Genomic DNA, 16,865 nt, shown 5'->3' with positions numbered 1-16,865 from the left:
CAGTTAAGAAAAGGTTTGAATATCCAACCGAACATAATCAAAAGCGGGAGCAGAGCTGTTCGACTGCAAGTAGGTGTGAATGTCAGATCATAATTGCTGAAAAATGTGATAGAAAAGACTAGAATGCCGGACAATACATCATCAAAAGCGGGAGAGGTGGTTTTTCGGCTGCAAGTAGGTGTGAATGTCCAGCCATAATTACTCACAAACGGGGGAAGAAAAGGTAGTATTTCCAGACCACACATGATCAAAACAGGGAATGGAGGTGGTTCAGCTGCAAGGTGTGAATGTCTGACTAAAGTTTGTAAAAACCGTGTAAGACAAGGGGCGAATGCCCGACAATGTATGATCAAAAGAGGGAGCGGAGGTTTTCGGCTGCAAGGTCTGAATGTCCAACCACAATTTGTAAAAATCGGGGAAGAAAAGGCTCGAAAGCCCGACTATACACAGTCAAAAGCGGGAGCAGAGGTGTTCAGGTGCAAGAAGGTCTGAATGTCCGACCAAAAATTACTGAAAAATGGGTAAGAAAAGGTGTGAATGCCAAATCATACATCATCAAAAGCAGGAGCGGGTGTGTTCGGCTACAAGAAGGTTTGAATGTCCAACCATAGTAAGTAATAGGCAGGTAAGAAAAGGCTCGAATGCCCGACTATATACCATCAAAAGCGGAAGCGGAGGTGTTCGGCTGCAAGACGGTGTGAACGTCCGACAAAAGTTTGTAAAAAGCAGTTAAGAAAATGTTCGAATATCCAACCAAACATAATCAAAAGCGGGAGCAGAGCTGTTCGACTGCAAGTAGGTGTGAATATCAGATCATAATTTGCAAAAAGCTGTTGAGAAAGGGTGAGAATGCCCGACTATACACTATCAAATGTGGGAGCGGAGGTGTTCGTCTGTGAGTAGGTGTGAATGTCCAACCATAATTGCTGAAAAATGTGTTAGAAAAGGTAAGAATGCCGGACCATATATCATCAAAAGCGGGAGAGGTTGTGTTCGGCTGCAAGTAGGTGTGAATGTCCAGCCATAATTACTCACAAACGGGTAAGAAAAGGTACTATTGCCAGACCATATATGATCAAAACAGGGAGCGGAGGTGGTTCAGCTGCAAGAAGGTTTGAATGTCCGACTAAAGTTTGTAAAAAGCGGGTAAGAAAAGGTTAAAATACCCGACTGTACACAATCAAAAGAGGGAGCGGAGTTGTTCAGCTAAGAGAAGGTCTGAATGTCCACCCATAATTACTGAAAAATGGGTAAGAAAAGGTGCGAAAGCCCAACCGCACATGATCATAAGTGGATGAGAAGGTGTTCGACTGCAAGTAGGTGTGAATGTAAGATCATAATTTGTAAAAAGCGGGTAAGAAAAGGTAAGAATGCCCAACCATAAATTATCAAAAGCGGGCAGCAGAGTTTCGGCTGGTATTTATCAATGTCTAGATAGATTTCAACAAAAAACAACGTTGTACTTTGCAATAAAAGAAAGAGCAAATCAAAAGTTTTAGGAATCCGAGAATAAGCTTATTTTCATGAGTTCTGCACGATTTCGGATTTTATGTATAAAATGAATTCATTCACTCAAACCAAGTTAAAACTGCTTTTTCCTTCATATTTATCAATGTCTAGATCGACTTCAACAAAGAACAACATTGTATTTTGCAGTAGAAGAAAGAGCAAAACTGAAGGATCAGGAATCCGAGATTAAGCTTCTTTTCATACGTTCTGCATGATTTGGGATTTTATGTATAAAATGAATTCCTTCACTCAAACTAAGTTAACACTGCTTTGTCCTTCATATGTACCCATTTCTACATATATTTCAAGCATAAACTTCCTCATATTACCCTGAATGAGAAAGAGCCACACTTGTGATTAAGCCATACCTCCCTTTTGAGGAGTTCTGCATGATTTGGGATTTTATCTATAAAATTAATTCCTTCACTCAAACTATGTTAAAACGGCTTTTACCTTCATATTGATCAATGTCTCGATAGATTTAAACAAAAAAACAACGTTGTACTTTGCAATAAAAGAAAGAGCAAATCAAAAGTTTTAGGAATCCGAGAATAAGCTTATTTTCATGAGTTCTGCACGATTTCGGATTTTATGTATAAAATGAATTCATTCACTCAAACCAAGTTAAAACTGCTTTTTCCTTCATATTTATCAATGTCTAGATCGACTTAAACAAAGAACAACATTGTATTTTGCAGTAGAAGAAAGAGCAAAACTGAAGGATCAGGAATCCGAGAATAAGCTTCTTTTCATACGTTCTTCATGATTTGGGATTTTATGTATAAAATGAATTCCTTCACTCAAACTAAGTTAACACTGCTTTGTCCTTCATATGTACCCATTTCTACATATATTTCAAGCATAAACTTCCTCATACTACCCTGAATGAGAAAGAGCCACACTTGTGATTAAGCCATACGCCCCTTTTGAGGAGTTCTGCATGATTTGGGATTTTATCTATAAAATCAATTCCTTCACTCAAACTATGTTAAAACGGCTTTTACCTTCATATTTATCAATGTCTCAATAGATTTAAACAAAAAAACAACGTTGTACTTTGCAGTAAAAGAAAGAGCCAATCAAAAGTTTTAGGAATCCGAGAATAAGCTTATTTTCATGAGTTCTGCACGATTTCGGATTTTATGTATAGAATGAATTCATTCACTCAAACCAAGTTAAAACTGCTTTTTCATTCATATTTATCAATGTCTAGATCGACTTCAACAAAGAACAACATTGTATTTTGCAGTAGAAGAAAGAGCAAAACTGAAGGATCAGGAATCCGAGAATAAGCTTATTTTCTTATGGGCAAGTGGGAACTGCTTTGTCCTTCATATTTATCAATGTGTAGATGGATTTCAACTTCTTCTACTGCAAAGTCCAATGTTTTTCTTTGTTGAAGTCGATCTAGACATTGATGAATATGGAAGGACAAAGCAGTTTTAACTTGGTTTGAGCAAAGCAATTCATTTTATAGCAAAATCCGAAATCGTGCAGAACTCATGAAAGCAGGCTTATACTCGGATTCCTGAAACTTTAGATTTGTTCTTTCTTTTACTGCAAAGTACAACGTTGTTTTTTTGTTTAAATCTTTCTAGACATGGTAAATATGAAGGACGAATCAGTTTTAACATAGTTTGAATGAAGTAATGCATTTTATAAGCAAAATCCCAAATCATGCAGAACTCACGAAAAGCTTTTTCTCGCTTTTCACTGCTTTTTACAAACTTTGGTCGGACGTTCACACCTTCTTGCATCCGAACACCTCCGCTTCCGCTTTTGATGATGTATATTCGGGCATTCGAAACTTTTATTACCCGCTTTTTACAAACCATTGTCGGACTTTCACACCTTCTTGCAGCCGAACACCACCTCTCCCGCTTTTGATGATGTATGGTCCAGTATTCTTACCTTTTCTAAAACATTTTTCAGCAATTATGGTCGGACATTCACACCTACTCACAGCTGGACACCTCCGCTCCCGCTTTTGATCATACAATGTCGGGACATCGCTCCTTGTCTTACCAGCTTTTTACAAACTTTAGTCGAACATTCACACCTTCTTGCAGCTGAACACCTCCGCTCCCGCTTTTGATGATGTATAGTCGGGCTTTCGAGCCTTTTCTTACCCGGTTTTTACAAATTATGGTTGGACATTCAGACCTTGCAGCCGAACACCTCCGCTCTCTCTTTTGATCATACATTGTCGGGCATTCGCACCTTGTCTTACCCGCTTTTTACAAACTGTAGTCAGACATTCACACCTTGCAGCTGAACCTCCGCTCCCTGTTTTGATCATGTATGGTCTGGCAATACTACCTTTTCTTCCCCCGTTTGTGAGTAATTATGGCTGGACATTCACACCTACTTGCAGTCGAACAGCTCTGCTTCCGCTTTTGATTATGTTTGGTTGGGCATTCAAACCTTTTCTTAACTGCTTTTTACAAACCATGGTCGGACTTTCACACCTTCTTGTAGCCGAACAACTCCACTCCCGCTATTGATTTTGTACAGTCGGGTATTTTAACCTTTTCTTACCCGCTTTTTACCAACTATGGTCGGACATTCACACCGTCTTACAGCGGAACACCTCCGCTCCCGCTTTTTATGGTGTATAGTCGGGCATTCGAACCTTTTCTTACCCGCTATTTACAAACTATGGTAGGACATTCAAACTTTCGTGTATCCGAAAACCTCCGCTCTCTCTTTTGATCATACATTGTCGGACATTCGCACCTTTTCTTACCCGCTTTTTACAAACCATGGTCGGACTGTCACACCTTCTTGTAGCCGAACACATCCGCTCCCGCTATTGATTGTGTACAGTCGGGTATATTAACCTTTTCTTACCCGCTTTTTACCAAGTATGGTTGGACATTCACACCTTCGTACAGCGGAACACCTCCGCTCCCTCTTTTGATGGTGTATGTTCGGGCATTCAAACCTTTTCTTACCCGCTTTTTCCAAACTATGGTCGGCTATTCACAGCTTCCTCTCCACCATACTTGTATGGTGGGATATTCACACCCACTTGCATCCGAAGACTTCCGCCCCAAATTTTGTTGATATTTAGTCGGACATTCGCACCTTACCCGCTTTTGGCAAACTATGGCCTTCTTGCAGCCAAACAACTCTGATCTTGCTTTTGATGATGTAAGGTTGGGCATTCAGACCTTGCTTCACCTGCTTTTCACCAAATATAGTCGGACATTCACACCTTCTTGCAGCCGAACACTTCCGCTCCACCTTTTAGTGTTCTATCACACCTTTTTTTTCACCGCATTTTATACATTATGGTTGGAAATTTTCAACCACTCTCATCCGAAGACCTCTCCTCCCGCTTTTGTTAATATATTTGAACTTTAGTTTGACATTCAAACCTTCTTGCAGCTGAACCACCTCCGCTCCCTGTTTTGATCATATATGGTCTGGCTACTACCTTTTCTTACCCGTTTGTGAGTAATTATGGCTGGACATTCACACCTACTTGCAGTCGAACACAACCTCTCTCGCTTTTGATGATGTATGGACCGGCATTTTTACCTTTTCTAAAACATTTTTCAGCAATTATGGTCGGACATTCACACCTACTCACAGCTGGACACCTCCGCTCCCGCTTTTGATCATACAATGTCGGGACATCGCTCCTTGTCTTACCAGCTTTTTACAAACTTTAGTCGAACATTCACACCTTCTTGCAGCTGAACACCTCCGCTCCCGCTTTTGATGATGTATAGTCGGGCTTTCGAGCCTTTTCTTACCCGGTTTTTACAAATTATGGTTGGACATTCAGACCTTGCAGCCGAACACCTCCGCTCTCTCTTTTGATCATACATTGTCGGGCATTCGCACCTTGTCTTACCCGCTTTTTACAAACTGTAGTCAGACATTCACACCTTGCAGCTGAACCTCCGCTCCCTGTTTTGATCATGTATGGTCTGGCAATACTACCTTTTCTTCCCCCGTTTGTGAGTAATTATGGCTGGACATTCACACCTACTTGCAGTCGAACAGCTCTGCTTCCGCTTTTGATTATGTTTGGTTGGGCATTCAAACCTTTTCTTAACTGCTTTTTGCAAACCATGGTCGGACTTTCACACCTTCTTGTAGCCGAACAACTCCACTCCCGCTATTGATTTTGTACAGTCGGGTATTTTAACCTTTTCTTACCCGCTTTTTACCAACTATGGTCGGACATTCACACCGTCTTACAGCGGAACACCTCCGCTCCCGCTTTTTATGGTGTATAGTCGGGCATTCGAACCTTTTCTTACCCGCTATTTACAAACTATGGTAGGACATTCAAACTTTCGTGTATCCGAAAACCTCCGCTCTCTCTTTTGATCATACATTGTCGGACATTCGCACCTTTTCTTACCCGCTTTTTACAAACCATGGTCGGACTGTCACACCTTCTTGTAGCCGAACACATCCGCTCCCGCTATTGATTGTGTACAGTCGGGTATATTAACCTTTTCTTACCCGCTTTTTACCAAGTATGGTTGGACATTCACACCTTCGTACAGCGGAACACCTCCGCTCCCTCTTTTGATGGTGTATGTTCGGGCATTCAAACCTTTTCTTACCCGCTTTTTCCAAACTATGGTCGGCTATTCACAGCTTCCTCTCCACCATACTTGTATGGTGGGATATTCACACCCACTTGCATCCGAAGACTTCTGCCCCAAATTTTGTTGATATTTAGTCGGACATTCGCACCTTACCCGCTTTTGGCAAACTATGGCCTTCTTGCAGCCAAACAACTCTGATCTTGCTTTTGATGATGTAAGGTTGGGCATTCAGACCTTGCTTCACCTGCTTTTCACCAAATATAGTCGGACATTCACACCTTCTTGCAGCCGAACACTTCCGCTCCACCTTTTAGTGTTCTATCACACCTTTTTTTTCACCGCATTTTATACATTATGGTTGGAAATTTTCAACCACTCTCATCCGAAGACCTCTCCTCCCGCTTTTGTTAATATATTTGAACTTTAGTTTGACATTCAAACCTTCTTGCAGCTGAACCACCTCCGCTCCCTGTTTTGATCATATATGGTCTGGCTACTACCTTTTCTTACCCGTTTGTGAGTAATTATGGCTGGACATTCACACCTACTTGCAGTCGAACACAACCTCTCTCGCTTTTGATGATGTATGGACCGGCATTTTTACCTTTTCTAACACATTTTTCAGCAATTATGGTCGGAGATTCACACCTACTCACAGCCGAACAACTCCGCTCCCGTATTTGATGATGTATAGTCGGGCATTCTCACCCTTTCTCATCAGCTTTTTGCAAATTATGATCTGACATTCACACCTACTTGCAGTCGAACAGCTCTGCTCCCGCTTTTGATTATGTTTGGTTGGATATTCGAACCTTTTCTTAACTTCTTTTTACATATTTTGGTCTGACGTTCACACCTTCTTGTAGCCGAACACTTCCACTCCTGCTTTTGATGATGTATGGTTGGGCATTCACACCTTTTTTTTGCCCATTTTTCAGGAATTATGGGTGGACATTCACACCTTGCAGCTGAACACCTCCTATCCCACTTATGATCATGTGCGGTTTGATTTTCGAAAAGTTTCTTTCATGTTTTCTAGCAATTATTGATGGACATGTAGACCTTCTTGCAGCTGAACCACCTCCGCTCCCTGTTTTGATCATATATGGTCTGGCAATACTACCTTTTCTTACCCGTTTGTGAGTAATTATGGCTGGACATTCACACCGTCTTACAGCGGAACACCTCTGCTCCCGCTTTTGATGGTGTATAGTCGGGCATTCGAACCTTTTCTTACCCGCTTTTTACAAACTATGGTGGGACATTCAAACCTTCTTGTATCCGAAAACCTCTGCTCTCTCTTTTGATCATACATTGTCGGACATTCGCACCTTTTCTTACCCGCTTTTTACAAACCATGGTCGGACTTTCACATCTTCTTGTAGCCGAACACATCCGCTCCCGCTATTGATTGTGTACAGTCGGGTATTTTAACCTTTTCTTACCCGCTTTTTACCAACTTTGGTCTATAGTCCAAGTATGGTGGAGAGGAAGCTGTGAATAGCCGACCATAGTTTGGAAAAAGCGGGTAAGAAAAGGTTTGAATGCCCGAACATACACCATCAAAAGAGGGAGCGGAGGTGTGGATGTCCGACCATACTTGGTAAAAAGCGGGTAAGAAAAGGTTAAAATACCCGACTGTACACAATCAATAGCGGGAGCGGATGTGTTCGGCTACAAGAAGATGTGAAAGTCCGACCATGGTTTGTAAAAAGCGGGTAAGAAAAGGTGCGAATGTCCGACAATGTATGATCAAAAGCGGGAGCGGAGGTGTTCAGCTGCAAGAAGGTCTACATGTCCATCAATAATTGCTAGAAAACATGAAAGAAACTTTTCGAAAATCAAACCGCACATGATCATAAGTGGGATAGGAGGTGTTCAGCTGCAAGGTGTGAATGTCCACCCATAATTCCTGAAAAATGGGCAAAAAAAAGGTGTGAATGCCCAACCATACATCATCAAAAGCAGGAGTGGAAGTGTTCGGCTACAAGAAGGTGTGAACGTCCAACCAAAATATGTAAAAAGAAGTTAAGAAAAGTTTCGAATATCCAACCATACATAATCAAAAGCGGGAGCAGAGCTGTTCGACTGCAAGTAGGTGTGAATGTCAGATCATAATTTGCAAAAAGCTGATGAGAAAGGGTGAGAATGCCCGACTATACACCATCAAATGCGGGAGCGGATTTGTTCGGCTGTGAGTAGGTGTAAATCTCCGACCATAATTGCTGAAAAATGTGTTAGAAAAGGTAAGAATGCCGGTCCATACATCATCAAAAGCGAGAGAGGTTGTGTTCGGCTGCAAGTAGGTGTGAATGTCCAGCCATAATTACTCACAAACGGGTAAGAAAAGGTAGTATTGCCAGACCATATATGATCAAAACAGGGAGCAGGGGTGGTTCAGCTGCAAGAAGGTTTGAATGTCCGACTAAAGTTCAAATAGATTAACAAAAGCGGGAGGGGAGGTCTTCGGATGAGACTGGTTGAAAATTTCCGACCATAATGTATAAAATGCGGTGAAAAAAAGGTGTGATAGAACACTAAAACGTGGAGCGGAAGTGTTCGGCTGCAAGAAGGTGTGAATGTCCGACTATATTTGGTGAAAAGCAGGTGAAGCAAGGTCTGAATGCCCAACCTTACATCATCAAAAGCGAGATCAGAGGTGTTTGGCTGCAAGAAGGCCATAGTTTACCAAAAGCGGGTAAGGTGCGAATGTCCGACTAAATATCAACAAAATTTGGGGCGGAGGTCTTCGGATGCAAGTGGGTGTGAATATCCCACCATACAAGTATGGTGGAGAGGAAGCTGTGAATAGCCGACCATAGTTTGGAAAAAGCGGGTAAGAAAAGGTTTGAATACCCGAACATACACCATCAAAAGAGGGAGCGGAGGTGTTCCGCTGTACGAAGGTGTGAATGTCCGACCATACTTGGTAAAAAGCGGGTAAGAAAAGGTTAAAATACCCGACTGTACACAATCAATAGCGGGAGCGGATGTGTTCGGCTACAAGAAGATGTGAAAGTCCGACCATGGTTTGTAAAAAGCGGGTAAGAAAAGGTGCGAATGTCCGACAATGTATGATCAAAAGAGAGAGCGGAGGTTTTCGGATACAAGAAGGTTTGAATGTCCCACCATAGTTTGTAAAAAGCGGGTAAGAAAAGGTTCGAATGCCCGACTATACACCATCAAAAGCGGGAGCAGAGGTGTTCCGCTGTAAGACGGTGTGAATGTCCGACCATAGTTGGTAAAAAGCGGGTAAGAAAAGGTTAAAATACCCGACTGTACACAATCAATAGCGGGAGCGGATGTGTTCGGCTACAAGAAGGTGTGACAGTCCGACCATGGTTTGTAAAAAGCGGGTAAGAAAAGGTGCGAATGTCCGACAATGTATGATCAAAAGAGAGAGCAGAGGTTTTCGGATACACGAAAGTTTGAATGTCCTACCATAGTTTGTAAATAGCGGGTAAGAAAAGGTTCGAATGCCCGACTATACACCATAAAAAGCGGGAGCGGAGGTGTTCCGCTGTAAGACGGTGTGAATGTCCAACCATAGTTGGTAAAAAGCGGGTAAGAAAAGGTTAAAATACCCGACTGTACAAAATCAATAGCGGGAGCGGAGTTGTTCGGCTACAAGAAGGTGTGAAAGTCCGACCATGGTTTGTAAAAAGCAGTTAAGAAAAGGTTCGAATATCCAACCAAACATAATCAAAAGCGGGAGCAGAGCTGTTCGACTGCAAGTAGGTGTGAATATCCAGCCATAATTACTCACAAACGGGGGAAGAAAAGGTAGTATTGCCAGACCATACATGATCAAAACAGGGAGCGGAGGTTCAGCTGCAAGGTGTGAATGTCTGACTATAGTTTGTAAAAAGCGGGTAAGAAAATGTGCGAATGCCCGACAATGTATGATCAAAAGAGAGAGCGGAAGTGTTCGGCTGCAAGGTCTGAATGTCCAACCATAATTTGTAAAAACCGGGTAAGAAAAGGCTCGAAAGCCCGACTATACATCATCAAAAGCGGGAGCGGAGGTGTTCAGCTGCAAGAAGGTGTGAATGTTCGACTAAAGTTTGTAAAAAGCTGGTAAGACAAGGAGCGATGTCCCGACATTGTATGATCAAAAGCGGGAGCGGAGGTGTCCAGCTGTGAGTAGGTGTGAATGTCCGACCATAATTGCTGAAAAATGTGTTAGAAAAGGTAAGAATACTGGACCATACATCATCAAAAGCGGGAGAGGTGGTGTGCGGCTGCAAGAAGGTGTGAAAGTCCGACAATGGTTTGTAAAAAGCGGGCAATAAAAGGTTCGAATGCCCGAATATACATCATCAAAAGCGGAAGCGGAGGTGTTCGGATGCAAGAAGGTGTGAACGTCCGACCAAAGTTTGTAAAAAGCAGTGAAAAGCGAGAAAAAGCTTTTCGTGAGTTCTGCATGATTTGGGATTTTGCTTATAAAATGCATTACTTCACTCAAACTATGTTAAAACTGATTTGTCCTTCAAATTTACCATGTCTAGAAAGATTTAAACAAAAAAACAACGTTGTACTTTGCAGTAAAAGAAAGAGCAAGTTTCAGGAATCCGAGTATAAGCCTGCTTTCATGAGTTCTGCACGATTTCGGATTTTGCTATAAAATGAATTGCTTTGCTCAAACCAAGTTAAAACTGCTTTGTCCTTCCATATTCATCAATGTCTAGATCGACTTCAACAAAGAAAAACATTGGACTTTGCAGTAGAAGAAGTTGAAATCCATCTACACATTGATAAATATGAAGGACAAAGCAGTTCCCACTTGCCCATAAGAAAATAAGCTTATTCTCGGATTCCTGATCCTTCAGTTTTCCTCTTTCTTCTACTGCAAAATACAATGTTGTTCTTTGTTGAAGTTGATCTAGACATTGATAAATATGAATGAAAAAGCAGTTTTAACTTGGTTTGAGTGAATGAATTAATTTTATACATAAAATCCGAAATCGTGCAGAACTCATGAAAATAAGCTTATTCTCGGATTCCTAAAACTTTTGATTGGCTCTTTCTTTTACTGCAAAGTACAACGTTGTTTTTTTGTTTAAATCTATCGAGACATTGATAAATATGAAGGTAAAAGCCGTTTTAACATAGTTTGAGTGAAGGAATTGATTTTATAGATAAAATCCCAAATCATGCAGAACTCCTCAAAAGGGGCGTATGGCTTAATCACAAGTGTGGCTCTTTCTCATTCAGGGTAGTATGAGGAAGTTTATGCTTGAAATATATGTAGAAATGGGTACATATGAAGGACAAAGCAGTGTTAACTTAGTTTGCGTGAAGGAATTCATTTTATACATAAAATCCGAAATCGTGCAGAACTCATGAAAATAAGCTTATTCTCGGATTCCTAAAACTTTTGATTTGCACTTTCTTTTACTGCAAAGTACAACGTTGTTTTTTGTTGAAATCTATCTAGACATTGATAAATACCAGCCGAAACTCTGCTGCCGCTTTTGATAATTTATGGTTGGGCATTCTTACCTTTTCTTACCCGCTTTTTACAAATTATGATCTTACATTCACACCTACTTGCAGTCGAACACCTTCTCATCCACTTATGATCATGTGCGGTTGGGCTTTCGCACCTTTTCTTACCCATTTTTCAGTAATTATGGGTGGACATTCAGACCTTCTCTTAGCTGAACAACTCCGCTCCCTCTTTTGATTGTGTACAGTCGGGTATTTTAACCTTTTCTTACCCGCTTTTTACAAACTTTAGTCGGACATTCAAACCTTCTTGCAGCTGAACCACCTCCGCTCCCTGTTTTGATCATATATGGTCTGGCAATACTACCTTTTCTTACCCGTTTGTGAGTAATTATGGCTGGACATTCACACCTACTTGCAGCCGAACACAACCTCTCCCGCTTTTGATGATATATGGTCCGGCATTCTTACCTTTTCTAACACATTTTTCAGCAATTATGGTCGGACATTCACACCTACTCACAGACGAACACCTCCGCTCCCACATTTGATAGTGTATAGTCGGGCATTCTCACCCTTTCTCAACAGCTTTTTGCAAATTATGATCTGATATTCACACCTACTTGCAGTCTAACAGCTCTGCTCCCGCTTTTGATTATGTTTGGTTGGATATTCGAACATTTTCTTAACTGCTTTTTACAAACTTTGGTCGGACGTTCACACCGTCTTGCAGCCGAACACCTCCGCTTCCGCTTTTGATGGTATATAGTCGGGCATTCGAGCCTTTTCTTACCCGCCTATTACTTACTATGGTTGGACATTCAAACCTTCTTGTAGCCGAACACACCCGCTCCTGCTTTTGATGATGTATGATTTGGCATTCGCACCTTTTCTTACCCATTTTTCAGTAATTTTTGGTCGGACATTCAGACCTTCTTGCACCTGAACACCTCTGCTCCCGCTTTTGACTGTGTATAGTCGGGCTTTAGAGCCTTTTCTTCCCCGATTTTTACAAATTGTGGTTGGACATTCAGACCTTGCAGCCGAAAACCTCCGCTCCCTCTTTTGATCATACATTGTCGGGCATTTGCCCCTTGTCTTACACGGTTTTTACAAACTTTAGTCAGACATTCACACCTTGCAGCTGAACCACCTCCATTCCCTGTTTTGATCATGTGTGGTCTGGAAATACTACCTTTTCTTCCCCCGTTTGTGAGTAATTATGGCTGGACATTCACACCTACTTGCAGCCGAAAAACCACCTCTCCCGCTTTTGATGATGTATTGTCCGGCATTCTAGTCTTTTCTATCACATTTTTCAGCAATTATGATCTGACATTCACACCTACTTGCAGTCGAACAGCTCTGCTCCCGCTTTTGATTATGTTCGGTTGGATATTCAAACCTTTTCTTAACTGCTTTTTACAAACTTTGGTCGGACGTTCACACCTTCTTGCAGCCGAACACCTCCGCTTCCGCTTTTGATGGTATATATTCGGGTATTCGAACCTTCTCTTACCCGCTTTTTAAAAACCATGGTTGGACTTTCATACCTTCTTTTAGCTGAACAACTCCACTCCTGCTTTTGATGATTTATGGTTGGACATTCGCATCTTTTCCTACCCATTTTTCATTAATTATGGGTGGATATTCATACCTTCTTGCAGCTGAACACCTCCTCTCCCGCTAATGATCATGTAAGGTTTGATATTCGAAAATTTTCTTTCATGTTTTAAAGCAATTATTAATGGACATTCACACCTACTTGCAGCCGAACACCACCTCTCCCGCTTTTGATGATGTATTGACCGGCATTCTTACCTTTTCGAACACATTTTTCAGCATATATGGTTGGAGAATCACACCTACTCACAGCCGAACAACTCCGCTACCGCATTTGATGGTGTATAGTTGGGATTTCTCACCCTTTCTCATCAGCTTTTTGCAAATTATTCTCTGACATTCACACCTACTTGAAGTCAAACAGCTCTGCTCCCGCTTTTGATTATGTTTGGTTAGATATTCGAACCTTTTCTTAACTGCTTTTTCACAAACTTTGGTCGGACGTTCACACCTTCTTGCAGCCGAACACCTACGCTTCCGGTTTTGATAGTGTATATTCGGGCATACGAACCTTTTCTTACCCGCTTTTTACAAACCATGGTCGGACTTTCACACCTTCTCTTAGCTGAACAACTCCGCTCCCTCTTTTGATTGTGTACAGTCGGGTATTTTAACCTTTTCTTACCCGCTTTTTACCAACTATGATCGGACATTCACACCGTCTTACAGCGGAACACCTCCGCTAACTCTTTTGATGGTGTATGTTTGGGCATTCGAACCTTTTCTTACCCGCTTTTTAAAACCAGGGTCGGACTTTCACACCTTTTAGTAGCCGAACAACTCCGCTCCCGCTATTGATAGTGTACAGTCGGGTATTTTAACCTTTTCTTACCCGCTTTTTACCAACTATGGTCGGACATTCACACCTTCTTACAGCGGAACACCTCCGCTCCCTCTTTTGATGGTGTATGTTTGGGCATTCGAACCTTTTCTTACCCGCTTTTTACAAACTATGGTCGGACATTAAAACCTTCTTGTAGCCGAACACATCCACTCGTGCATTTGATGATGTATGGTTGGGAATTCGCACCTTTTCTTACCCATTTTTCTGTAATTATGGGTGGACATTCACACCTTCTTTCAGCTGAACACCTCCTCTCCTGCTTATTATCATGTGCGGTTTGATATTCGAAAATTCTCTTTCATGTTTTCTAGCAATTATTGATGGACATTCAGACCTTCTTGCAGCTGAAAACCTCCGCTCCAGCTTTTGATGGTGTATAGTCGGGCTTTCGAGCCTTTTCTTCCCCGGTTTTTACAAATTATGGTTGGACATTCTGACCTTCTTTCAGCCGAAAACCTCCGCTCCCTCTTTTGATCATACATATTCGGGCATTCGCACCTTTTCTTACCCGCTTTTTACAAACTTTAGTCGGACATTAACACCTTCTTGCAGCTTAACCACCTCCGCTCCCTGTTTTGATCATGTATGGTCTGGCAATAGTACCTTTTCTTACCCATTTGTGAGTAATTATGGCTGGACATCCACACCTACTTGCAGCCGAACACCACCTCTCCCGCTTTTGATGATGTATGGACCGGCATTCTTACCTTTTCTAACACATTTTTCAGCAATTATGGTTGAGATTCACACCTACTCACAGCCGAACACCTCCGCTCCCGCATTTGATGGTGTATATTCGGGCATACGAACCTGTTCTTACCCGCTTTTTACAAACCATGGTCGGACTTTCACACCTTCTTGTAGCTGAACAACTCCGCTCCCTCTTTTGATTGTGTACAGTCGGGCATACAAACCTGTTCTTACCCGCTTTTTACAAACTATGGTCGGACATTCAAACCCTCTTGTAGCCGAACACATCCACTCCTGCTTTTGATGATGTATGGTTGGGCATTCGCACCTTTTCTTACCCATTTTTCAGTAATTATGGGTGGATATTCACACCTTCTTGCAGCGGAACACCTCCTCTCCCGCTTATGATTATGTGCGGTTTGATATTCGAAAATTTTCTTTCATGTTTTATAGCAATTATTGATGGACATTCATACCTTCTTGAAGCCGAACACATCCACTCCTGCTTTTGATGATGTATGGTTGGGCATTCGAACCTACTTGTTGCCCGTTTTTCATTAATTATGGGTGGACATTCACACCTTGTCGCAGCCAAACACCTCCGCTCCCTGTTTTGATCATGTATGTTTTGACATTCGCACCTTTTCTCACCTGCTTTTTACTATTGTCGGCCAATCACAGCTTCCTCTCCACCATACTTGGTAGGAATGGTAGGAAATTCTCACCTACTCTCATCCGAAGACCTCTCCTCCCGCTTTTGTTAATATTTAGTCGGGCATTCGAACCTTTTCTTACCCACTTTTTACAAATTATGGTCGAACATTCACACCTACTTGCAGCTGAATACTTCCGCTCCACCTTTTAGTGATGTATGGTTGGAATTTGTACCTTTTGTTACCCTCTTTTTATACTGATTGCTGAAGATTAAGTTGTTCTTTCTCAAACTACAATTTTTTTTTTAATTGTTGAAACTTGATTTGAAGTGGATAAATAAGGAGGACAAACAGTTTTAAGTCAGGCTGATAGAAGAAATTAATTTTATAGCAAAATCTGTATTTCGTCATATGTCGAGAGATGCTTATTGCTGAAGAAGTTCTTTCTCATTCTACAAAGTACAACGTTGTTTATCGTTGAAACTTGATTAGACATGAATAAATATGAAGGACAAAGCAGTCTTAACTTGGTTTGAGTTAATGAATTCGTTTTATAGGAGAATCCGAATTCGTGCATAACTCATAAAATAGAGCTTATTTTCGGATTCCTGAAGAATGAGTCTGGTTCTTTCTCATAATACAAAGATTGTTGTTTATTGTTGAAACTTCATCAGAAGTGAAGAAATAAATGAATGCCTATCAACAAATGTGGGATCTAAACTCTAGTGCTTCCTCTAAAATAATTTCCTTTCTCAATTTAGAAATGTGTGTGTGTAAGTCACAACACCCGTGACACCAAAACGGCTTTCTTTTCTCTACACTCTGCACTATGAGCACACACACCAAATCAGAAAGGCTTTTTTCTCTCTTTTCTACATTATGGACTGTGGGGACACAAAACCGCTCTCTCTCTTTTTTTTTTTATCGTGTGCCAGGGCGTTGTCTCACGTATTAGATTATGCTTAAGATACGAATGGGTTTATCAGTCACATCAGAATCCATACATACTGATCCTCCCGTGATAAAATGGTCGGATCTTATCAAACACACTTTGTTTCTTGTGACAATCAAGTCATTGAAACAGCGTATACACGTCAAGACACTGAATCAAGTTTGCCACAAGAACTCATAAGTTTGGCAGTACTGCTCTGCCGTCAGCAATCATACACCCATTTTATTTTCGTGAGACATGTGCAGGCACCTGTTCATCTACTGTTCTATCACTATGAATTAGTTTATCTATTATCAATAAGGATACTTCTACAACTACTATCAAAGTATGTCCAGACTTCTTATGTTGTCAGTTTCTATATATGAATAAGTGGGTAGCTACTGACAAGCATTAAGCATGTCACACAGCCCAAACATATAACATTTCAGGACACACCACACAGTTAACAACCGCAGTGAAGTGTCAAAGCCCAAACATTCAACAGGACACTTACACAACACATTCAAATCAAACAGTCAGACAACATACAAGAACATATACCCCAGCCGGCATTGCTCCCTGCCTATTTTCCTACA

Source organism: Leuresthes tenuis, unplaced genomic scaffold (genome assembly GCF_036924035.1).
Source record: "Leuresthes tenuis unplaced genomic scaffold, fLeuTen1.0.hap1 SCAF_73, whole genome shotgun sequence".
NCBI classification, from domain to species: domain Eukaryota; kingdom Metazoa; phylum Chordata; class Actinopteri; order Atheriniformes; family Atherinopsidae; genus Leuresthes; species Leuresthes tenuis.
This window is presented reverse-complemented; position numbering follows the sequence as displayed.